This window comes from Sebastes umbrosus, chromosome 10 (assembly GCF_015220745.1).
Source record: "Sebastes umbrosus isolate fSebUmb1 chromosome 10, fSebUmb1.pri, whole genome shotgun sequence".
NCBI classification, from domain to species: domain Eukaryota; kingdom Metazoa; phylum Chordata; class Actinopteri; order Perciformes; family Sebastidae; genus Sebastes; species Sebastes umbrosus.
Genome location: NC_051278.1, coordinates 9,792,224 through 9,818,642, shown reverse-complemented (window position 1 = coordinate 9,818,642; position 26,419 = coordinate 9,792,224). Strand labels below are relative to the sequence as shown.

Sequence of the window (26,419 nt, the reverse complement as noted above, 5' to 3'; positions counted from 1 at the left end):
ATTGAGACTGTTTCATAACCAGTTACAAGTTCCTCACAGTAACTTTAAGTACAATAGGTAAAAGTTGATGCAGAGAATCAGTCTGTAAACTATGATGGATATTTACGATGACGACAACGTGAGTAATAATTTTACCATTCGCCTTAATTTCCCCCTCAAAATACTGTATGTTTGTCTAACCTGGGAGTTACATGTATGATTGTCTGACTACTTGCATTTCTTGCCCCATCTAACTTCATTTTAGTGACGTCACCATGTTCCCAGATCTCAGCAATTAACTTGGTTGGTGCAGTGTTGTTGGAAAGGTGGCCAAAACTATGAAAATAAGACCCAGAACGATCCTTTAAAGTTTCTCAGGGTTGAAAGTTTAGTGTAATTTTATGGTGTAAATGTTTTTTTAAAAGGGGCTTTCCACCCTGAGCAGAATAATCTGAAGGATATTAGTATAAAACCACTTTGCTTTTCAGGGATGAGCATTAACGAGGCTGTGACCGACTCAACTAGCCTCTAGCTCACCCGTCGGTCTCATCCAAAGGTCCGGCAAAGTGGGACTCCCAGTGGGAGACCCCAGGGAGGGTGTTTAATGGCTGGGTGGAGGCCTTGAACACAAGACTCTCCAGAATAAAAATTACAACAGCTCAATTGGGAGACATAACTTCATATGTAATGATCCCTGCGAGGAGCCTGGGTAGTCGGGGCAGCCAGTGGTCATAAGATACAACTTCATTAGGAAAGGAGATGATCGTATTATGTGTTTGAACTATAAGAACTAAAGGAAAAACATGAATTTGCAAGACTTGTGTATGTGCATTACTACTCTACTGCTCAGTCCATGCAACAGTTCGCTCAGTGACGCCATCTCTCCTCCTCCCTCCCCCCGTTTGACAAGAAGCCAACGACTCAGAGCAGCCAGCTGTTTCTTATTTTTCTTCTGCACCCCCCCGAATCCTCCAGCCATCCCCTCCTTCAGTCTCTCCTCCATCAGCACTCCCTCCATCCAAACATCCAGCCCAACTCCCCTCCACATGGGAGCCACGGAGCCTACCTGATACCCACATCTCACACTCACACACACACATGCACACACAGGAAGGGTGGAGGAACTCACAACACATATGATTGGTCTTTACCCGTATTGGAGGTGATTTCATTGGCTCGTGCCCTGCACATACAATACCACTCCTCCAAAAATATGTAATTCTTCCCAAACGATATATTCTGTGTTTGCAGTTTTAAAGATGTGTGGTTTCACGTGTTCACAATCTCACATAGAAGCCGTTTTTACTGGGTATAACGCTCTCCAAGGTGTCAGCCTCTACAGTGATGGCGTTGTGAGGGTCTAAACACACATAAAATGTCCAATTAGGTCCTGACATGAAAAACAGTACTTAGTGCTGTTTTCCTGCAGTTTATTGAGTAAACAGCGCAAGGAAACGAGCATCAGACGGCAGCAGTAAAAGGCACACACATAACTGACAGTAGCTCTCTCTCACTTTCCCTCCGTCTGGCTTCATATCACTCACTAACTCGCTCTCTTGGCCTTAAATAGCATCTCTTTATATCTAAATATTTTTCTTTTTTTCTCACAGAGGAGCTGATGGAATGATTCCTGAAATTTAAGCCTGTCAAAATAAGTCTACGGACACAAATATTGTTTCAAAACGGGGCTCCTTCATCTCAACTAAATATCACACACTTTTTTGCTTTTGCATGCTATTTTTTTTAACTTCATTCATGCATACATGTGCTCTCTCTCCGTCACAAACGTAACCACAAAAAGCATCTTTGTTCTGGCCCTATCTGGAGAGGGCGAAAGATAAACAAGCATTCTTTTGGGGGAGATGAAAGAGAGCGGGAGTGATTGTGAGGGAGGAGGAGAAGCTAGGGAGGGAGGTGATGATAAGATCTGACCCTAATTATGTGGGTGAGATAGAGCGCCATATTGGAAGAGGGAGGGCGAGGGCTTCTCCTACAGACACCAATGTCCTGCTATGTTTTCAGATATAGCAGGACGCTACAGTAGTATAGTAAATCAGGACACGGGCATCACAGAAATTCCCTCAAAATCTAAAACATGCTACAGGGAGCCCTGTGGTTTCTTTAACAGCCTTTTAAGCAAACAGCTGGGTTTATATCAGGCCAGAAATAGTCTGATGTTTTGGGAAATATGCTAATTCGCTTTCTTGCCGAGAGTTAGATGAGTTTATTACACGGCTTTGTTGTATACTCGATTCTGATTGGTCAATCACGGCGTTCTACGGTCTTTTATTTCTTTATAACAGACCGTTGCTATGGAGGCAGTTCTGATGTCGGACTCTGGAGGACCAGTTTTTTTTGGGGCAAATTATTGATTTCTATGTAAGTAAGTAAGTAGCCGTGCAATATGCGGGATAATGTACAGCAGGTCAGTGTTGTGAAATAAGTCATCGCTTGAAGGGGTTTATTTCACAACAATGACCTGTACATTACCCTAACATACTGATAGCATACCACTTGCATATCTGTACGTTAAATATAAAGCTGGAGCCAGCAGACGATTAGCTTAGCATAAAGACTGTAAATAGGAGGAAACAGCTAGACTCGCTCTGTCCGAAGGTTAAAAAAAACATATGCCTACCAGCACCTCTGTCTAGTTTGTTTAATCTGTACAAAATCTGAAGCCTAAATACAACAAATTGTGTTGTGTTGACAGCTAACATGTCAACACAGGATTAATGGGCTAGTTTTTTTACCCCTGCTTTCAGTCTTTATGCTAAGCTAAAGCAAAATGTCAAACTAGTCCTTTAATAATCAGACTGAATTTGGCATGACAGGTATAATCCCTGCAAAGCTGAACCAGAAAAAAAAACAAACATTCAATAACGTATAAAAACAAACCGTGGGCTTGTTTAACCGTTGCACCACTATTAAACACAGGCCTGCTAATTATTTGACGAGGTGCCAGAGACATAGAAGAGGAAATTATCTGAACATAGATCTACTTGACCATTAAGTAGACTGCCTTATTTCCTGTATAAAATCAGTGTTATGGCTTCATATCTATCAATCAGACTATATATTTATATATTTCGGAGTTCAAACACATTGGAAAGGATTATGTTTTTCTTCTCCTTAATGTGTAAAACAAACCAAACTGAAACCGTGATCCAAAAACTGCAACACAAACCAAACCGTTGGCTTGTTAAACCGTCGCACCACTATAGTGTAACATTTAATTTTAACATAATATATTAGGTTTCAGCGAAGAGATTAAAGACACAAGCTAGTTTCTAATTGAATAATGTCACATTTATAGAGACTCTTCCCCACAAAAAGAACTTCATTGTTCCTTTCGGATCGTCTAGAACACAGCTGGTCAGCAGGTGACGCAACTCTCTTGGTGGAAACTTGGCAAGATGCGATAATCCAAGTGTTGATAGATGAAATGCTCAAACTACATAGTATAAACAAAAGATGTAATGGTTGAACAAAGCGAGAACATGGGATTGTTTATCTTTGCGTGTCAGAAAGTTTTTATTCTGAGTTATAAATGTTGGTAAAGTCTCATTTTAAAATAACTGCAGGCCATCAAGTCTGCTGTTACGATTGTTAGTTCATAAAGACTTTTTTTTTTTTTTAAATGTTCATAAGTTGTTAAGTGAATTTTGGTCCATGTGCTCTGCAGCCCTTTTCCAGAAGATAAGTAGCTGAACTTACCTTGGATGAGTCTTCCTGATGACCTCAACATCTAGAAAAGACAAATCAAGTGTTATGTTTGAGAAGGATAAACAGCAGCTAAATTATTTTTTTTCCAACCTTCAAACCCCAAAGCTGCTCTAAAGGCTATTAATGGCTTTTATCTAATCTATGAAACATTGGTCAATTATTAACCATTATTTAAGACATTAGTTACAACTTATGAACCCTTTATAAAGGGCGTCTTATTAGAAAGTGGTTGAGTACATTGCTCACTAGTCTGTCACTTGGTGCTGGACAGGTTATACCTTTTTTTTAAAACAGCTGGCTGCTGCTGGAAATGAAGCAATGAACTAAAAGAGTGAAGTTGTGAGCCCTAAACCGCAACAATTTTGGTGGGACGACTCATAAAACATCAGCAGACATTTGGTATCTTCCATTTCTGCCTCCAGTCTGGTCTTCAGCAAATGAACCACATGTTCAATATTAACATGAGATCAAGTGGTAATAATATTCCATTGCTTGAGCATAAATGTCTGTCTGCATTGACTTAAAAATTGGGCGGTATCACATATTGAAAGAGCTATGAGTTATTGTTTAATTTCACATCAAATATGTTGGGAATCTAAAACAAAGAGATAATGTGTCACCGTCCTCCCACTTGCAGACTGCACTGCACAAAGGATTTTATAACTGCATTAGAGATGTCAGTTTAATTCACTGACCTTAAACTAATGGTTCACATTGTTAAAAGCAATGGATCAGCTCAGTGCTCATCAGTATCAGTATCACGTCTTAATGTGTAACACTTGGTTCTGGAAAGGGAAAAAAAAACTGTGGTACGGTTGCTATTACCATGCCACAACCCGAGGCCTCATAAATCACACAAGGGCCAATCCCTTACTGTAAAACACTCCAAGGCACACTGTAAAATGCAGTTATTAACAGGGGAGGGAGGGAAGGAAGGGTGTGTGTGTGTGTGTGTGTGTGTGCGTGTGCGTGTGTGTGTGTTGGGGTGGGGGGGGGTTTGAATGGAAGAGACATAGCGGATGGTGATAAGATTGAAATAACTCAGCAGTGTGTTTACTTTAAGAGTCAGTGGTGCTGGTTGTAGTCCAGACCAGCTGAGAGTTGTCTGCAAAATGAGGGATCAGGGAGGAACAGTGTGTGTGTGTGTCTGTGTGTCTATCTTTATTCCCTATACTCTAAGTATCGTACAAAAGGTCAATGGGCTAAAGAAGCGAGTAGCTTGCATCATATACAATAAAAGCAGGAATGCTTTCAATCTGGCTGGATCTTTCTCTATGTCTGTCTCTTTCCATCTTGGTTCTCGTTCTTTCCACCTCTCTTTCTCTCTCTCTCTGTCTCTCCCTCTCTCTCTCTGTCTCTCTCTCTCTGTCTCTCTCTCTCTCGCTCTCTGTAGGGATTTAACGTGGATCAGTGTGTCCTGTTGCAGCCAATCACAGCCGTCCTGAAGTCTTTTGTGCAAAGCGCGAGTGTGTTTTTTGAGTTATGTGTACTCAGTGGACCGCAAAATCTAAACACATGCATGCACGCAAGCACACACACACACACACACACACACACACACACACACATCATTTTCCTGGTGTGCATCATATTTTCAGCGTTCAATTAAAAAAGAGCCACCGTTTCTTCTTTTCAAACTTGTGTACAAGATATTTTTAAACTTGTACAAATGATTATTGTACATATTATAGTCCATATCAATTTGATCATCTGTTTATCTCATTTATGGCAAATAGTTTTACTTATTTAAGATTTGTTTCTGAGAAATCAGTTTTTTTTTTTCCATCAATTTAGCATGCCTGATGGCTTATACTACAATACCCATGAGCCTCAGGTGCCATTGCTATACATCAGACCGGCGCATACAGTACGGGTACAAGACATAAAGGCCGTGTCCCTTTTTGGGGGAAAGAAAACTGAAGATCTCATAAACCTCGATGCAATTTGACGTATATTTGGATTGTAATTTTGACAAGTTTATATGCATTCATCTCATGTTAAACAAACGTTGTTTTATACACATGTCTAATAATTATTTTGCAATCTTTCCTGAACCTGAGCTTTCGCGATACTTTAATAAATTAATGTTGATCGCCACCATGTCCCTTCAGTCTTCCCCAGTCCAACACAGCGGTTAGAGATAACCAACCTGTTAATAACCAACTGTTTGACCTATAGTGAGATTTAGTTGGAGACGACTGATGCTGCTATAACATTAATGTATGACTGTATTACTGCAGCAGCCTCCCACTCAAGCTAACGTTAGCTAGCCATGATAGTCACTGTCACCAGCATCATTTAGCGATTTACCACGCTGACAGTTTATATTAACATATTGTATGTGCTTTAAATCTCAGTGTGAAAGCCTCGGTTAACCTGTTTAATGTGACAGCGAGTTTCTTTCCACCAAAAGGGAGCACAGCCTCCACGATGGCAAGAAGCTGGTCTGGTCTTCCTTGGAGCCATAAAGCTCCTCTATTATATCTTTTTTAGAACATGGCAGGGGAACAAATCAAAGATCAGCGTTTTGGGATTTATTGTTGCAACCAACTACACAACAACTCTTCGGCATAGAGTTATTACTATTACCGGTTTGTTTAAAGTAGAAGTTTGGAGTTGTTACCGTCTACGCGGGACGTGGGATTGTTTGGTGTGGGTGATGAGAGCCTATTTTGGATGACATATTGCCGGCCTGATATATGGAGAAGAAGCCAGTCACATGTCTACACACAGTCCCACTTTACACAACTCTACAGGGAAGGCCTCTCTACGGGTTTACTCCTTTGGAAAAACACAAAATACCTTCAATTTGAGTGACCTACTGTCATGAAAATGTTGCACATTTCTTTACATGTTATCATATTTAGTGACAACATGTCTCCCATGTGTTCAGTGGGAAAAGCCAGAAATGTTGGAGGAAGCAGAAGGATCAATTTGTTTTCCCAGAACTGTGTGGTGGAAAAACTAATTTGAATTTAAAATGTCACGGCACTGCGGCCTACAATGAATGAGCTAAAACATGCTCATTGACACATCGTGGTGTTCCTTTACATGCGGAACAAACAAAACTAAACCGCAGATCATTTTGGGTTCCAACCAATAGTTTAAAGCAGGATCTGATGCTGTGGTATTTTCCTATTCCTATAGTTCCCCCTCTCTTTACACCCTCCGCTGCTTTTCATTCTCTCAGTTGGTGATTGCTGTCTGTTTTTCAAGAGCCCAGCGATAGTTCCCTGGTGAATGGGGGGCCATGATACTTTACAGATGTGTGTGCCTGTGTGTGTGTGTTTGTGTGTGGGAGTGGGAGCACACCAGTTTCCACTGATCTGTTCTTGGATTTACGAGCGGGCCTATCAGATGAAGAGAGCTCCTGAAACGTTGCTGCAGGTTTCACCTCATCACAACAACTGCAAGCCTGAGATAAGTGCATGCATTTGTTGGTGCATACATGCATGGATGTGTTGCTCTCCCTGCCAAACAGCATTCAAAAGCAGGACCCAACAAGGCTGCATTTATTAACCAAAGCAATCTTTTGGAAATCCCACAGAATCCTCCATAAGTCCCCTATAGCCCCATTATAAACACTCGAAAAAGCTTACCTCATGCTTTGCCTCATCAAGGATCTGCATTTCCAACCACCATGGACAAAAGATGGAGACGCCCACCGCTCAATAATCAGAGACAGGCTGATTGGATGGCGAGCAGACTCAGAGGCAGCCAACGTTCGTCATTTGGGTCACTGTGTTACAAAAGAGGAGGAATGCTATTGTTATTGCTTTCGTCCTGAAGGTGAACAACTAAAGGATTATAACAAGAAATGTTATTGTATTAATACTTCATACAAGTGCCTCACAAAAAGCTAAAAAACATCCACAATAGAGTTTCAAAGAAAAAACATACTAAAAAGATAATGGGACCAAGGATGGAGCCCTGGGGTACTCCACAAGCAAACTTTGTTAATGTTTCCTAATGAATACCAGTAAGAAAGAATGGTTGACCAGGCCAAAAGCTGCACTTTCACAAAATTTTACAAAATCACCTAAAAGTAAATTGTTCAGTGCTGTCTCAGTGCTATGTTGTGCTTTGAAACAAGAAATGTATTAAAAGAGATTACTACTGCTCATATAGTTAGCAGCTGGTTTGTTAATGCGTTCTCTGGATCTTTTCTGGGTAATAGTAATTTGGATATTGGTCCAAGAGGGGTCAAGCGAGGGGTCTCCAGAGGCATTTCACGCCTCAAATATTTCCAGAAACATCTTGTAGTGTACTGTTTAGCTGTAAAATAAGAAAATGTGTGACCCGGCAGCCATGATGAGATCAGCCAATAGGAACGCTCTCTCTGAAATGACCTGTGATTCGTCAAAGTCTCCCGTCACAGGCTAGATTTTTTAAACCCTGCAGAAATCTAGTTATCTCTCAGAACACTTGAATTACAATATGCTGAAAGGTTATTATGGATTTTTTTGCCCAATGATGCCAAAAACATTTTGCCTACTGAAGCTTTAAAACGGTTTAAAACGGCATAATCCGTGAGAAAATATGTTTCCCTCGAAATGTAATTGAGAATGCAGTTTAATTGTATGGGAACGTAATTTTGCAGGAGACAGGCTTGCCAGAGGAGGTGTTCAACCACAACAGTCTTAAATAAAGTGCTAGAGTGCCAGTAATTATTACTCGTTTATGGGGTGAAACATATGCACATATATATAGGTGTTATGACAAGAAACAGACAGGTTAACCATGTTGGTGAGTCCTGCTTTTTATGACACTTCTGTAGGTTGATTTTACAATTTAGATTTATTGTGTCATATGAAAGACTTGCGGCCCCTGACAACACCACCAACACAATTAAATTCTTGCAAAATTGGTGCATCAACACCACCCATTGGTACCTCTTCCACATAGCAGTTGAACCTTGGATTTGGGCTGTTTTTTTCATGAGTGCTGTACCTTTTTTCTCACAGTAGTACGATGTGTGTGTGTGTGTGTGTGTGTGTGTGTGTGTGGTGACAGGAAAGAGAGAGAGTATTACCTTTGTCCTTGGCGACACTCCAGCCAGGCCTGTGTCTGTACTCGAGGATTAGGTGTCTCTCAGCACCTACACCCCACCTCCAACCGCTGACTCATGGACACACACAAACACGCACACACACACGCACACGCACACGCACACACACACGCACACACACACGCACACACACACACACACACACACACACACACACACACACACACACACACACAGAGAGAGAAAATCACTGCACTGATTGCACAAGTCCAGTCCTGTTATTAGTTTTGCAATCAGTATTGACACTAAAACAGTAACACAGGGTCACAAGTGTATAAACACACAAACACACACATGTACATGATTATGTACACACCTGTATAGATTTGCAGAAATACTGATAGGGTCCTTTTGTGTCTACATATACAGTATGCACAAGCACACATAGATGCACATATACACAGACATATAGGCTCTACTCCCAGTGTAAATGACACAGCAATAAAAGGGTCAATGTGTGTCTGCATACATTCAAACACCAGAGACATATGGCTACACAGCGGTAGGTAATGACAAATACATATATGAGACACACAAGACTCCCACTAACACAACAGGCTACATGTAGGTCTGGCGTAGAGCTTCCTAGGCTTAACGCCAACCAACAAACAAGACTGGTTCGAGTCAAATTGTCAGAGCACATATTTGGCAGGCCTTGTAGCGACCCTGCTGGGAGAAAGTCAGCCCCCGCTGTTATGGAATACTGCAACACAGTCTGAAACAAGTCCCATCTGTATGAAACATGTTGGATATCTGTAAGGCTTTGCTCACAGTTTATGTCACCACTACTCTGAATGTTAGTGAAAGTTTATACAATTATACAATAACATAAAGACCCAAAATTATGGTTTCAGTTTAGTCTTTCTTAAGCTTAGCATAAAGACTGGAAACAGGGGGGAGACGGCTCCCTAGCTCTACCCGAAGGTAACAATATCCAACACGTTATATATCATTTGCTTAAAAACTGAAGTGTAAAAAACACAATTTGTGGTTTTATCAGGAGTAATGCACAGGACTATTTCTTGGCGAACAACAGCTGGGTGCCTCCTAGAGTCTCTTCTGGTTGTCTGGCAACCTCACGGTTACGACAGGACTCTATAGGACACCACTGCACCCGGGCCAAGAAATCCGGCAGAGGTTTTTGTGCAGATTAAAAGTGCAGTGTGAAGGAGCTGGCGGCATCTAGTGGTGAGGCTGCGGATTGCAACCAACTGAAACTTCTCCCGTGTGCCAAGCGTGGAGAACTACGGTAGCCAACGCAAAAACAGAAATGGCCCTCTCTAGAGCAAGCGTTTGGTTTGTCCGTTCTGGGCTATTGTAGAAACATGGCAGACTCCGTGAAGAGGACCTGCTCCATATGTAGATATAAACGCCTCATTCTAAGCAAACAAAAACACAACGATTCTTATTTTCAGGTGATTATACATTAAAAAAATCATATTTAATACTATTATATTCCATTTCTGCCAATAAATCCCCCTAAATGTCCTTTAAACAAACAGTACAGAACGCATTCATTAAAGAGCTTTAGATGTCTTTCTCTAAGCTAAGCTAAACAGCTGTTGGCTCCATATTCCTGTTGATGGAACAGATATGGTGACGCCAATCTTCTCATCAAACTCTCTGCAAGAAAAGAGAAAAAGATCATATTTTCCAAAATGTTGGAGCTATTCCTTTAATGCCTTGTAATGTTTGAGACCTGGAACAGGGTTTCAGCTGCGTCTCCCAGTCTGTGCAAGGCTTTAATAGAAGACCTATGGGCTCTGTGAGCAGTGTTGCATTTCAAACACTCGGCAGTCATAAACCGTGTTGTTTCCAGGACCCCACTCCGACGGTCTCAAAGAGGGGTCCTTGCACAGGACAGGAGTGCAACCACTGCACCTGATTTGTGTCAGAGGAAGATGGTTACTGGAATAGCACTTGGTTTAAGTCATGTGCATTACTGTCTTTATTTGAAGAGGCCACGGGGAGATTCTGACGCATGCTGGCGCTCCAACAGAGAGCCGCAATGAGAAACAGACCTTGGTTGGGTGGGGGGGTGGAGTGGAGGTAAGGAAGGAGGGAGGGGATTATAAAGAACGTTTGTGAGAGAATTTGATTTCTGACACGTTTTTACGGTTGCAATACAATAGCGCTTACAACTGATAAAAATACCTCACGCTAAACGGAGCATCAGCAAAGCCAGATAGAGATTAAAATGTCTCACATTTGGAAATCAAGTTCCGGCATGGCAAGAAAATAAGAAAAGGAGAAAACAGTGAGCAGAGTAGCGGAGCAAAAGGCAGTTAAATCAAGGTCAACTGCGCCATAACTCATTTTGTTGGCTTGGTGGCCAGTTTGGCAGCGCTAGCTTGGAAGATCCCAGAGAACCCAGAGTTCCAATTAATTTCCATTGGGTGGATCTGCATCCAAGGGGGACGCATTTATGTCCCAGTGTCCCATACAGGCTTGACTTCCTGCTGTCCAAGCAGAATGAATGGAGTGTGAAAAGACCATCTGGAAAACTGAGAGGTGATCCAGGAGAAGAAACGAAGGGACAGAGGGGGGAAATAAGCAATGTAAGAGGGAGAACGGTGGGATATTTATCTTTTCCGTCAGAGGTAGAGCACAGCGTCGGCTCTCCTTAGAGTCACAAATGACGTCTTGATGCAGGCTGAGCTGCATCAGAGTTCTGATTTAAGTGCTGCTTTTGATACCACAGATCATAAGATTTTATTAGATCGTCTTATAGTTTGGGATATTTGGTATAGCTCTTGCATAGTTTTCTTCCGATTTATCTAATCACCATTTTTTTAAAGTGTCTAACTCTGACCTGTGGAGTTTTTTAAGTGTCAATCCTGTGACGTGTCTTATTCTCCCTTTGCAGTAGGAATGTCACGGTGAGGAAGTTTTCCCACCGGTTAACAACACCGGCGATTACACCGGACATTTTACAAGCAAAGATGACGCTCAATATCTGTAACGCGCTTACTTTAATCTTTAACGTTGGATGGCTGTGTGTCTGGCCTTTCTGGTCGAGCTTTCACTGCGGGGCTGCAGGTTTCCACCGGCTAAAACCGGTCCATTCTCCATATGGCGATTGTTATTGCTCCCTACTTCCCTTATAACATTGGATTTAAATCTGAAATATTGCCAAACAGGCACTTTTCCTTTTCGCTTTGACACCAAATTCTCCGCCATCGTCTTGTCTGTCAACTCTCTCTCGTCCTGTGTGTGTGAAATCTGACTCCTGCTGCTCTGTGTACGAAGCAGACACTTTTACTTGCAGTTTATATTTGTAGCGTCCGTCGTCCGACTATGTATTGATAACACGGCGCTGATAACTAAACTAAGTAAATGGATTCTATTTCTATAAAAAAAAAAGCAAAACAACGGTGGGGTCGTAGGGCAAGTAATGTAATCAGTGTATGCCTGAATACCGTGCAACACCGTGCAACACCGCGCAACACCGTGCAACACCGACGACCGCAGCAAGCCTACTTTGCATGCTTCCTTTAGGGCACATTATCAGTCAGTTCGGCTGTGCCTCTTATCATTGCTATGTTGATGATTTCCTGCTGTATTTGTGAAACCTGGTACACTTTCAAATTTACAATTTTACATAATTCTCTTAGAGGACTAAGTTTTTAAGAACAACATTTTGGCTTATTCACTTTTTAACTACTCTATTATTTGTACGCTTAATATGTGATAAAGTTAAGTATTGTGTCGTGGTATATTGACGCAAAGTGATTATTAGTATGTACTAACTTTTCTTTAACTTTGGGGCTGTCAGTCTGCCACGGACATGTTGATCCAAGCAGTCCCTCCTTTACAAAAAAGATGTGTCAGACTTGATTAGTTGGCTGTAAGATGTGGCTGAAAAATTGAGGAAGAGAAAAGTGGTCAATGGGAGAAGAAAGAAATGATGAAATAAATGGGAACAGACAGAAAGCGTAACAGACCCGGGTCAAATAATCCTGAACATTTACTTTGACCTGCTTGGAGTACCAGCAGGTTAGGTGGGGTTTACACCATTAAAACAGCTCAAATAGTGTCAAGCGAAGTTGCCAGCCACAGAAAAGTTCAACAAACTGACTTTCAAATACTTTCAAGTGATTGTCTAATAGTTCTGGCACTCATTGTATTGTTCTATGTGGCAAATCCCACCCATCTGGCACCGAGGCAGAGCCAACACAAATCATAAAAATTATCGTCAAAAATGAGTTGGCTTAGCTTTTTGGGTCCCTGGTGGGAAGAGGGGGAAGGAGAGATGGAAAAATGGGAGAGTTATCCTCTCTGCCGTGAATCTCTAGCTCCCCCAGTGGGGCGTTCGAGGCGTCTCTCAGGCATTCTGCATCCGTTTGTCATGTTCTTATCTGTCATCCATTAAAACATAATGGAGAGCAGATGCCCTGGAGATGGATAGCTAACCATAACACCCACCCACACACACGTACACACACTGAGACACACACACAGACATCTGCAGCATCCATAGAAGTAGGTCTAATTACATAACACTTGCCTCGCTCCCCGTGGAACACTGGCAACCGTGCCAGGCTTTCCTAAATCAAGAGATGCTGGGGCGATAAGCAACACCCCAACACACATAAATATACATAATGACAAATTAAATGTACAAAAACGCACACTTAAACAGAAGGAAGTGAGTACAAACACACTTTTTGCATAAATATACAGAGCTGATTGAATGATCACGAGCGGGAAAAGACAAATGCACGAACTCAAGCGGTCACACATTCAGATGCAGTGATGTAGCGGTGGGGAAATGGAACAATAATTAGCGCGACGCCTTGGGAGAGCAACGCCTGCAAAGTGCTGAGGACGCACAGCCAAGAATAGACCCGTCAGGGAAAGGAAGGGAAGAGAGAGACAGAGGGGAAAATGTGCACTGTCACTGAGACCAAACCACCATCGAGCCTCGGCACCTGCCAAGAAAAACAGCCATCACCAACAACACAGAATGAGAAAGAGGAAGAGAAAGAGAGAAACAGACGGGGAGGGATGGAAAGAGAGGAGGGGAAAAAGGCAAACGGGGAAGCAGGAGGACAAAGAGAGAGCTACAAAGGGAGAGGATAGGGAAGCCAGTGTGAAATGGATAGTGGAGGTCGAGGCTAGAGGGACGACGTAATTGGACGGCCCTCTGAAGACCATGATGATGATGATGATGATGACTTACACTGATAGGAGGTGAAGGGTTGACACCGTGGAGACCGGGCCAAAGTGGCCGTCCGGGTTACGTGGAAACGAACATTGTTATGAGCACAGTTTGTCCTCTGATGTCATCCTGCTGCTCCTCATGGCCGGGCCTTCAGCCATCCCGCCGGCCTGCTGGTAACACACACACACATACAGTGACACGCTAACATAGAAACACACACACACACTAACACACAGAGGCATGAAAGAGTGAAAAGAAAACACACAGAAAATGCAAATAATCACGTATCAACACTTATAAATTACACAAAGCTCATACAAAGGCATGCAAAGGTGTGAAACAGCAACTAAAAACACCTCAGTGTCACTCACTACTTGGACCACTCACTATTTTGTCATGAACCAACAAAGTGATGATGATGATGATGATGATACAAGAAGCTCCATTTATAGAGATGCAGAAAACGTGTTGAGAACTTTCCCCCTCCATCTAAATGGAGACTTTAGGGTCTGAGCAGAGGGTAAGTAAGCCGGCTGTCTCACTCCAGGCTCGGCTCGCGTTGACTGATTCTATCTCCTTCTGGGTTTGGCGAAAGCTGACGGATTCTGTCACCGTTGGCAAAGTGGGTCTCCACATGCACAGTCACTAGTCTCCACCCTGCAGCCTCTTAACACACACAGGGAGAAGGATACATACACACACTCTACTGGTAGCATGAAAACTGTCTATCTAATGCAACATTCTGTTGAAGTATATCACAGGAACATACCAATGTATAGTCTGGGCCGGGCCTTTCTGTGCGGGGTTTGCATATTCTCCCCGTGATCTCGTGGATTTCCTCGAGGTTCTCTGGTTTTCTTCCCACCATCATCAAATATGCGGATCATAAAATCAGATTACTGTTGATCCACTGTGGCGAGCCGGCCCTAACGGGAGCAGCCGAAAGACGAACATTGAGTCAACCTTTCCATTGAATATGAGAAAATAGGCTTACAAATCATTCAGACTAACAGTCATTGTGTGAATGTTTTACATATGTAAGTGATCACATGCAATTGGTATCACAAGGAGAACAACCACATAAAGTTTGCAGCTACTCAGATAGGCGGCCGAGTTGGGCCAAATTGAGTGTCAGCACACCAAAAGACCAGACATGGCTTCCACTTAAAGAATATTTTTTAGTAGTACTGGTCATGGTTGGTTAGCTCTGACTACCGGCACCGCGTTATGCGCGTCCCTATCCATGTGCTGAGTGTTTAGCTCAGCCTCGTGTCCCCACACCCATCATCACTCACCATGTAGTGTGCCTGACACAGATGGCTAGTACCACCGGCTCAGCTCATGTTGAGTGCCGTGTGGATGCGATCCCTCAATCGTAGATATGTCGTAGATATGCTCTGAATTTTGAATTTAGCACCTTTAATGGCTGTTTGAGAGACTCCACAAGTCTAGCATCAATCCCAGAAGAAGCCATAATGGATTTAAGGCCTCTGTTGGGCCTATTTTGGTCGCCTGGCAATCTAACATCAGCTTCCATTAGAAACAACATTGGTAACTTGATTGGGTAGTTCAAAAATGTATGTCATATTTCATGTAATGTTTACAAAACAACCAGGCTATCTATATCAATATACTAAACATAGTAAAGCCGAGTCTGAAGTGTTAGCTAGGAGCAATCATCCTACACAGTGTATGGCAAATGATTTACTACATGGATGAGTATGATGACTTTGATGATGTCCAACAGGCCAGTTTACTAAAAACTGTCTACTCCATTAAAGCAAAAAGGAAATCTCAGTTGCTACAGAGCATTAGTCAGCGTATACAGCTACTGAACTCTGCTGTAGGTGAGGCCAAACAAGACTCGACCCGCTCCGCGCATGGATTATTAACACATGACTGGATTTGTTCTTGTTTAATTAGGCTGGTTGATCTGTGAACAATCGGAGCAGGTTTATTTTGGCTAATGTGTCACCGCTGGCTCTGAGTCATGTCTTCTTGACAGATGAGGTGAGCCGGGATCTTAAGATAATTATAAGTATAGATTGTGTGATTTGAAGTTTCCTTTGTTTTTGTAAGTCCTTAATGTTGTCATAGACATCCTGAACAAGGACCAACAAACTATCATATTTCAGAGGGTTGGAGCGTATTGTACATTAGATGAATTATTACTGAAGACAGTTCAGTAGGAGTCCACTCTTCTTTACAGCAGTAGCCTGAGGGCAGCAGGTGAATGGGGAGGATCAAACACTCACACCTGATGGCTGCACTGCAGAACCACAATTACGTATCTGGGGATTTGAACCAGCAGCCAGTTGATTGGAAAGGTTGGCCTGGTGTTAAGGAATGCCGACCTGTGGATGGAGGTCATAAATGAAATTCACTCACCACCCCAAGGGAAGTATATCCCCTTAAGTAGGGCGCCATATCTACCCCAACATATACAGTATGGATATTTATTGACACTAAAGCCTCGCTTCAACAGCAGGAACTTTCCGCCAGAACTAGGAACCTTTTGAGGAACGCATTACGTTTCTTTTTATCGCAATTAATCGCACGATTGGCCATAGTTAATGGTGGTTAATCGCAAATTAATCTTAACATTTTTATGAGTTCAAAATGTACCTTAAAGGGAGATTTGTCAAGTATTTAATACTCTTCTCAACATGGCAGTGGGAAAATATGCTGCTTTATGCAAATATATGTATATATTTATTGTTGGAAATCAATTAAAAACACAAAACAATGACAAATATTGTACTGGTACTGCATTTAGCATAAAAAAATATGCTCAAATCATAACATGGCAAACTCCAGCCCAACAGCCAACAACAGCTGTCAGTGTGTCAGTGTGCTGACTTGACTATGACTTGCCCCAAACTGCATGTGATTACCATAAAGTGGGCATGTCTGTAAAGGGGAGACTCGTGGGTACCCATAGAACCCATTTTCATTCACATATCTTGAGGTCAGAGGTCAAGGGACCCCTTTGAAAATGGCCATGACAGTTTTTCCTCGCCAAAATTTAGCCTAAGTTTGGAGCGTTATTTGCCTCCTTCGCCAGTATGACATTGTTGGTACCAATGGATTCCTTAGGTTTTCTAGTTTCATATGATGCCAGTATCTTCACTCTTACTTTAAAAATGAGCCCGCTTCAACCTAAAAATCGCAAGTTGTGTTAAAAAAATTAGTGGCGTTAAAATGAATTTGCTTTAACTCGTAAACTTTGACAGCCGTATTGATGACATTAAATGTCAAGTTAGGCTTTGCTCTCGGCTTCCCAACTAATTTTAAAAAAGACAAAGAAAAAGAGAGAGAGATTGTGCGAGCGAGCTGAGAGGGCGATCGGTAGAAGAGAGAGACAGCACAGCAGTGCTGTGAATGAGAAAAACAAAGTCTTTTTCTGATTGTTTCACGGCGGTTACGTTCTGAAGCACAAATAAATAACCAGCAAACACTCAACAGATGATTTACTGGGGAGACAGACGCTCTTAATTTCATTTTCCTCCGCTGCATTTCATTCATTACATCCAACGTGCATCAGTAAATACTTTGCAGCAGTAAATGTCATCGCAGTGAGACAAAACCAAATGTTTATTTTTTTCTGTTGCGTTTCTTAGATGAAACAGGCGGACACACTGAGCTGCAGGCTGAAGAGTGTTTACCGCTTCAACCACCTGGGCTGAACCTTTAACTTCCTTGAAAAGGTGAAAGAACAAGAGTAAAGGTCAAAAATATGTTAATGACAGATAATACGCTGGAAGAAATAATTAAACCAGGATCATAATTATATGTTTAATTGGAAGTGGTTAAATGGATGACTGTGACTAAGCAGCCTTATCTGTGTAACCTCAACCGAACTCTTTATAGTTTGTTTACACTGGTAATACGGCAACCAGTGTGCTCTGACAGATATGTAGGTGTTCTCCGGGGCCTGATTGTGTGGGTACGTCCCATGGGAAACCCAGATAATATGAGTCCTCTCATAAATTTGCAGCTTTCCAAGGGAATGAATGTTCTTTGGGCAGCAATGATTGACTGCCGCTTCAAGGGTCATTATTTTCTGGGTGAGTGGCTACATCTTAGAGGAGACAGCGAGTAACTCATGCCTCCAGGACCCAAGCTATAAATCTGTGAGTGTGTGTGTGTGTGTGTGTGTGTGTGTGTGTGTGTGTGTGAGTGTGTGTGAGTACGATGGGTTTGTACGTTTCTGAGTCAGTGTGTGTTGCCTCAAGGCTCGCTTGATGCTGCTGTGGAGCTTGTCCTTACTTGCCCATTGATCAATTATCACTTTATAACTGTAGAGTCTCAGGATAGAGTCAAATGAGTTACCTCTGACATTAAGATGTCAATGATTGGTGGATTATGAAACTATGCTCTCCCCAGAAGCGACAGGTGGACGCTTGGGTTGAAAAAGTTTGTGACACATAAGGTCATAGCAGGTGTTGGATGTGTATCCGCAAATATAACTGACTGACTCTGACTCTGCTTTCAAACTCTAAAGGCGCGTTCAGTCCAAACACAAAGCAAATTTTCATGAATATGTGTGTTATACGTGAGTGTTTTTTGAAGTATTTTGCATTTAAAAAAAATGTTTGCATATTTTCGTCCTTAACAGCTAATGGGAGTACTCCTTCCAGACAGGAAGCGGGGCTTACCTAGATACCACACACCTTAGCAACGTCTATTTCCACCATCAACCATGACCTAAATAACCACTATTGCTGCCTTGTACCTGTTGTGGAAGTCCCAGATATGCCAGAAACACCATTGTGTCTGGGTTCATAACATCATCCGGAGGCACAAACAGCCTCACAGATCAGCGTCTGGATGACAAGTGATAACAAGTTTGTCCTCCAATACTGATCGTCAGTGACGTCGGAATAATTTCAACACCGAAAGGCTTTCGTGACACAGCATACAGTCATACAGGAACAAGTGATGGGTGTCAGTTTGTAGCTTCATATCACCAGCTTCCAATTGAAAATGACTTACAGCTTGTACCCCTGGGCGCTCTCAGTGTCATCTATAACATCTTTCCCAATTCATTGTCTATGGAGCAGTTTGATGCCATCACTAATTTGAGTTTTAGCACTCTAGTTTGGGGATTTGGGAGAGAGTTGTTCATGTTTATGAATATTTTTGGACTGTCTTAGACCATAGGAATAACATGTATGAATTTTGAAAATGGGCGTAGTTCCCCTTTAAGACCTTCACATCAACAACAGTCAAACTGCAGCAAAGCTTGAGAAACACTCTCTGGTTTACACACACACACATATTATGTGAGTGTAACTGTCACATAACTGACTTTACTGGTTACCAACTGATGTTCTTCTGAGACATGAACAGGCCTGCGGTTGGCGCAATGAGGATGACTCACCTGCCCATAATAACACCCTGCGCTGTGATTTGCCTAAATCAATCAAAACCTCAACAACAACTGTCAGTCTCCTTTGACCTTATAAAAAAACTGACATTTGACTTTGTTTTTGTTGGAACCTGCTTCCTTGAAGACTTATAAATCAATAACAGGAACATATAAAGTATATGACGTCACTTTTAAATGCTTTTCTAATGATTTTATTTGTTGTCTAGTGCCAATAGTTTTAGTTAAGAGTGGTTCATTATGTCAACTAAGGAGTTATGTTCCTCACTATTGTATTCCGCAGCATATACCAGTATTTATTTAAAATTTTCATCAATCATTCAATGTTATGTTCTGGTTTAGCAACAAAAGCTTGGACTCAAATGCAGCACACAACGAGAGTTTTAAAGTATGAACAAAAGAGTATTTATTTAAACTACAGGGTTCCAGGTTGAGGAAGAGCCGAGTGCAGGAGTGAGCAGGCAGGTTTGGAAGCAGCCACAGCTGGCAGGAAAACAGACCTGAGCACAGAGCAACAAAAACAAGGTTTAGTCCAAACAATCAAAAACATAAGAGCAACCGCAAAGACAAGAGCAAAAATCCAGGGAGCCTGATATAGTATGTACCACTGTAGGTGACGAAACGATCTGGCGATGAGTTGCAGGAAGAACCGGGGTAGATATACTGCTGGTGATTGGAATGATTGATTGCAGCTGCTCCTGCTGTGCCTGCCCAGGAGGAGGGGGAGGAGAAAGGCCACACCTCCCGACACACTGACAAACTAGACAAACCAGGGAAAAACACACCAGATACAAAAGGACAGGGAAACAGAGGAAACAAAAGGAAACACTAACCTACAGGCAGTGCTATCATGACAGTACCCCCCCCTTAATGAGAGCCTCTAGGCGATCTACCAGGTTTCCCAGGATGAGCCTGGTGAAATTCCCGAACCATCCCAGCATCTAGGATGCGGGAACGAGGAACCCAGGAGCGCTCCTCTGGACCGTATCCCTCCCAATCTACCAGATACTGATGACCCCGGCCTCTACGTCTAACATCCATCAGTCGTCTGACTGAATAAGCTGGCTGACTGTCAATGATCCGGGCGGGAGGAGGGGGATTGGTCGGAGGGACCAGAGGACTGGTGAGGACCGGTTTTAGCTTAGAAACATGAAACGAGGGATGGATCCTAAGAGACTTAGGCAGGATGAGTCTGACAGTGGTAGGATTAATAATCTTCTCAATTTCAAAAGGGCCAATGAAACGGGGAGACAGTTTTCTGGAGTCAGTCTTCAAAGGTATATCTTTGGAAGATAACCAAACTCTCTGACCTGGGATGTAGACGGGAGCCGGGGTCCTGTGACGATCCGCGATCCTTTTGTTCCTCTCAGCTGTCCGAACCAAAGCAGCCATAGTCTCCTTCCAAACCTTGCGGCAGCGTTGAAGGTGGTGTTGCACAGATGGCACAGCCAACTCCTCTTCTTGTGCTGGAAACAGTGGGGGCTGGTAACCTAATGAGGCCTCAAACGGAAATACCCCAGTGGCAGCAGAAGAGAGAGAATTATGCGCATATTCAATCCAAACTAACTGTGTACTCCAAGAAGAGGGATTAGTAGCAGCAACACAACGTATGGCGGATTCCAAATCCTGATTAGCCCTCTCAGACTGTCCATTAGTCTGAGGATGGAAACCAGAAGACAGGCTGACAGTGGCTCCAAGGGCTTGACAAAAAGACTTCCAAACCTGAGAGATGAACTGAGGACCACGGTCCGAGACGATGTCCACAGGGATACCATGCAGGCGAAACACATGGTTAGTCAAGAGATCAGCTGTCTCATGTGCTGAAGGCAGCTTGGGAAGACCAATGAAATGAACGGCCTTGGAGAACCGATCAACAATGGTAAGTATCACTGTTTTCCCATTAGAAGGGGGAAGACCAGTGACAAAGTCCAATGCGATGTGGGACCAAGGGCGACCAGGTATGGGTAATGGGCGGAGCAACCCTACAGGCGGCCGATGAGATGTCTTTCCCCGGGCACAGACTGTGCAGGCGAGGACGTATTCCTTAACGTCCCTCTCCATTGTGGCCCACCAGAAGTGTCGTCTGAGGAGTGACAAAGTCCTACTCATCCCAGGATGGCAAGAGAACCGGGAAACGTGTCCCCACTGCAGGACCTGGGAGCGAACTGACACAGGAACAAACATACGATTAGCGGGGCCAGTACCTGGATCCGGTTCTTCACGTTGAGCCTCCCGAACCGCTGACTCAACCTCCCAGGTTAACGTCCCCACCACCAAGGCTGCCGGCAGAATGGTGTCTGAAACACTTGGTGACTCCTCTGATGAAAACTGCCGGGATAACGCGTCAGGCTTGATGTTCTTGGAACCAGGACGGTAAGTAAGGGTGAAGTCGAATCGACCAAAAAATAAAGCCCACCGAGCCTGGCGGGAATTCAGTCGTTTGGCTAACTGGATGTAGGCAAGATTCTTGTGATCAGTCCATACAATAAACGGAAACTCTGAACCCTCCAACCAGTGTCTCCATTCCTCCAGGGCCAACTTCACTGCCAACAACTCACGATTTCCCACGTCGTAGTTGCTTTCAGCTGGAGACAGGCGTCGAGAGAAGAACGCACAAGGATGTAGCTTCTTATCGGTCTTGGAGCGTTGGGAGAGGACAGCTCCCACACCAATGTCCGAGGCATCAACCTCCACGACATACTGAAGATAAGAGTCAGGTTGCACCAGGATGGGTGCGGACGTAAAGCGGTTCTTTAATAAGGCAAACGCCTGATCCGCCTCAGGGGTCCAGCGAAAAGGAACAGCAGGAGATGTGAGCTTAGTCAGAGGAGCAGCAATTCTGCTGTAATCTCGGATGAATCGACGGTAGAAGTTGGCGAATCCAAGAAAACGCTGCAAGAGCTTCCTGGAGGAAGGTTCGGGCCACTCTGCCACCGCCTTGATCTTGTCCGGATCCGGCCTCACCTGCCCACTCTCAATGATGTAACCGAGGAATCCAACAGAGCTGACGTGAAACTCGCACTTCTCCGCTTTCACAAACAGTTTGTTCTCCAGTAGTCTCTGGAGCACTTGGCGCACATGAAGCTGGTGTTCTGCGAGATCAGAAGAAAAAATCAAAATGTCATCCAGGTAGACAAACACAAACCGGTCCAAAAAATCTCTCAAAACATCATTAACCAGTGCTTGAAACACTGCAGGAGCGTTAGTCAGTCCAAAAGGCATCACTAAGTACTCAAAGTGACCCAGTGGTGTGTTGAATGCTGTCTTCCATTCATCTCCCTCTCGAATCCGTACCAAGTGGTACGCGTTCCGCAAATCTAGCTTGCTGAAGACAGTAGCTCCCTGTAGAGGTACAAAAGCAGAGCTGATTAATGGCAGAGGGTACTTGTTCTTCACCGTGATATTGTTTAACCCTCGAAAATCAATACACGGGCGGAGAGTCTTGTCTTTCTTGCTCACAAAAAAGAATCCTGCCCCTAGAGGCGAAGAGGAGGGTCTGATGAGGCCTGCAGCTAGAGAGTCATTTATGTAGGTCTCCATAGCACCTCTCTCAGGACGTGACAGATTGTACAGGCGGCTTGAAGGCAGAGTGGTACCAGGTAGCAGCTCAATAGCACAATCGTACGGACGATGAGGTGGCAAGGATAACGCTCTCTCCTTACTGAAAACCTCACCGACATCATGATATTCAGTAGGCACCGCAGACAAGTCAGGAGGGACACAGGGCGGAGAAGCAACACTGATCTCTACAGGTGGTAAAGCCGACTGCAAGCACGAGGAATGACAAAAACTACTCCAGCCCATAATCTTACTGGTCGACCAGTCGATCTGGGGGTTGTGTAGCTTTAACCACGGGTGTCCGAGAACAAGAGGAGTCTTAGGGGCAGAGAAAACAAAAAACTGTATTAGCTCACGGTGGTTTCCAGACAGAATTAAAGACAGAGGTTCAGTGCGGTGAGTGACTAATGCTAAGGACTTGCCGTCTAAAGCACAGACTCTGACAGGAGTCTCAAGGGGTTCAATGCTGATATCAGCTTGAGAGACTAACTCAGCATCTAAAAAACTCTGCTCTGCACCGGAGTCAATCAATGCTAACAGGGGCAAGGACATGTTACTCATACACAGTTTGGCAGGTATTTGAGTACAAGGTCTAGTGTTGGTGGGGGCATCAGTCTTACTCACCAGTATCCCCACAGCTACTGGTGAGCCCGCTCTTTTGGGCGGAGAGGACATGCAGCAAGAAAATGTCCGACTTGACCACAGTAGATGCATTCACCCGCTCGGATCCGTCTCTGACGTTCAGCGGGAGTGAGATTAGCCCGGCCCACCTTCATGGGTTCATCAGAGTGAGCAGAGGAGCTGAGACCGGAGCCGTGAGTCTCTGACGAGCCGGAGGCAGCTCTCGCGAGAGTAGGAGTAGCGGCAAAGGCGTTCATGGGAGTGTGGGATTTGTAGTTCTTCTCCCGGCGTCTCTCCCGCATACGGTTGTCCAGTCTTATAGACAGATCAATAAGAGCATCAAGGGAGTTAGTATCATCACGGACAGCAAGTTCATCCTTTAACTGTTCACACAGACCGTGTAGAAAAACTCCTTTTAATGCCTCGTCATTCCATCCAGCCTCCGCAGCCAGAATCCGGAAGTCCACAGAATACTCCGCCACACTTCTTTGACTCTGTCGTATGTTAAGCAAACGTTTAGCAGCGTCTCCAATACATACAGGGTGGTCAAAAACTTTCTTCATTTCACTCATGAAACAATCATAGGACAAAAACTGTATCCCTCCTCTTCCCAACATTGCTTCAGCCCAGTCCAGTGCTCTCCCTCTTAACAGTCCCGTAACATACGCTACCTTGGCTTGGTCTGTGGTGAAGGTGACTGGTTGTCGGGAAAAAACCAGAGAACATTGGAGCTGGAATCCTTTGCATCTCCCCAAATCACCGGCATATGGTTCAGGTGGAGGAACAGGTGATTCTCTGAGTGGCTGAGGCGGAGAAGGAGGAGGCAGAGCGGGGGATGGGGCTAATTGGCCTGAAATTGTCTCCAAACATTTTCCCATCTGAGACATTTGATTTCCTAAAGTCTGTTGGGTCTCTAATAAACCCTGAAGTAATTGGTGATGTTGTCCTAACAAAATATCATGGCTGGAAACAGCCTTCTGAAAAACATTTGTGTCTGCTGAGTCCATAGTTAGGGCCAGATCGTTCTGTTATGTTCTGGTTTAGCAACAAAAGCTTGGACTCAAATGCAGCACACAACGAGAGTTTTAAAGTATGAACAAAAGAGTATTTATTTAAACTACAGGGTTCCAGGTTGAGGAAGAGCCGAGTGCAGGAGTGAGCAGGCAGGTTTGGAAGCAGCCACAGCTGGCAGGAAAACAGACCTGAGCACAGAGCAACAAAAACAAGGTTTAGTCCAAACAATCAAAAACATAAGAGCAACCGCAAAGACAAGAGCAAAAATCCAGGGAGCCTGATATAGTATGTACCACTGTAGGTGACGAAACGATCTGGCGATGAGTTGCAGGAAGAACCGGGGTAGATATACTGCTGGTGATTGGAATGATTGATTGCAGCTGCTCCTGCTGTGCCTGCCCAGGAGGAGGGGGAGGAGAAAGGCCACACCTCCCGACACACTGACAAACTAGACAAACCAGGGAAAAACACACCAGATACAAAAGGACAGGGAAACAGAGGAAACAAAAGGAAACACTAACCTACAGGCAGTGCTATCATGACATTCAAGTAGTTTTCTCTTTTTTTTAAGTTCATTTTTCAACAAAAAGGCTACAGAAACACACATTTTGACTGTTATCAGATCATTAAATAGGCGTTATCGGTCCCTATAAGCACCATAGATGTGGGTCATTAGGGGCCTACTACACCTACTACGTTGTAAAAGTGAAAGCAAAACTTAAAAGCAACACGTAAAACTGAATGAAACATTACGATTTGAACACAAACAAGGCGCCTGACTTCTGCTTCTGCTCCGATCATAATTACTACAATCGCTAGAGGTTACTGTCATGTTCTTTTATACCTTCTTTCAATCGTCTACCATGTGAATAGATGATAAAACCTACTATTGGGTGTAGTAGGCCCTTACTGACCCACATCTATGGTACTTATAGTGTCCGATAATGCCTATTTAATAGCCTGACAAAAGTCTAATCGGCTAACAGAAACAAGTAAAATCCTACTCTGACAGAAAACTGGGCAGCCATTTTGTTGGTCAGCCATATTGTATTGTTTATTTATAGCTGTGTGACAAAAACGTAATCCGAGGAAATGTCAGCTCAGTCTGTGGTCTTGTGTTCCACCCCCGTCTGCTTCACATAGATGCTATCACATCCTTATTTCTCCAAATAGCAGGAAGAGCCTAAATCATTGTGACGTAAGCAGAAAGCAAGGACGCACTCTGAATGGCTCGATGAAAACCGGCAACAACAACACCTCTCTGTGAATGTGAGAAGGCGGCGGCGGCAGCCTCGGGATCGAGGGAAAGCATTGTGACAAAAGCTGCGTTCTTGTTGTTATTGTTATGATACAACAAGACAAAAGAGAAACATTTCTCTCTTTGCAATGGAAAACCGCTCGGCTCAACGCGCTCCAGCTGCTTCGGTTTCCTCCCTCACCCACCTCCCCCAGCAAGACGTCTTTCATGCCATTGTGGATGTGGCATGCTGGAAACACAATGAAACAAGCATGAACCCAAACTACACTTCCCCTGGCACCAGCGCTGCATTGTGGGAGCCGGTGGGAGGAGATGCTGGGTCAGGGGAAACTCGACTAGGTCCTTTGCACCCACAGCTAACAATTTACAGTTGAGAAAGCAAAGACAAAGGGCAGCCATGTACAGATATATTGGCCTTCTGGCTACTTCCTCATTATTACCAACCTCCGTTCATGCTTTTTACCTTTACATAGTTAATTCTTTCCATTTTACAGTCTGTCGGAAGCCAAGTATGTGGAGTATGGATAGAAATCAATCCAGTGATTCAATCCAAGTTTGAAATTGTTTTACCAACGAGGGTGGAAAGAAAATTAATTTAATCAAAAATATATTAATAGGCAACTTAGAAGACAAGTGCAGCTG

General features: G+C 43.6%; 1 long non-coding RNA gene across 1 annotated transcript in view; it reads right to left on the bottom strand.

The window, feature by feature from the left end:
- LOC119496253 overlaps positions 1–14,150 on the bottom strand; it is a 58,385-nt gene extending 44,235 nt beyond the window's left edge. Inside the window, exons 1-4 of the long non-coding RNA XR_005208674.1 lie at positions 13,956–14,150; positions 8,738–8,823; positions 7,305–7,444; positions 3,697–3,727 (exon numbers count right to left, since the gene is read on the bottom strand). This is a non-coding gene — a long non-coding RNA (uncharacterized LOC119496253). The remainder of the gene's footprint in view (positions 1–3,696; positions 3,728–7,304; positions 7,445–8,737; positions 8,824–13,955) is intronic.
- Positions 14,151–26,419: the final 12,269 nt, after the last annotated feature.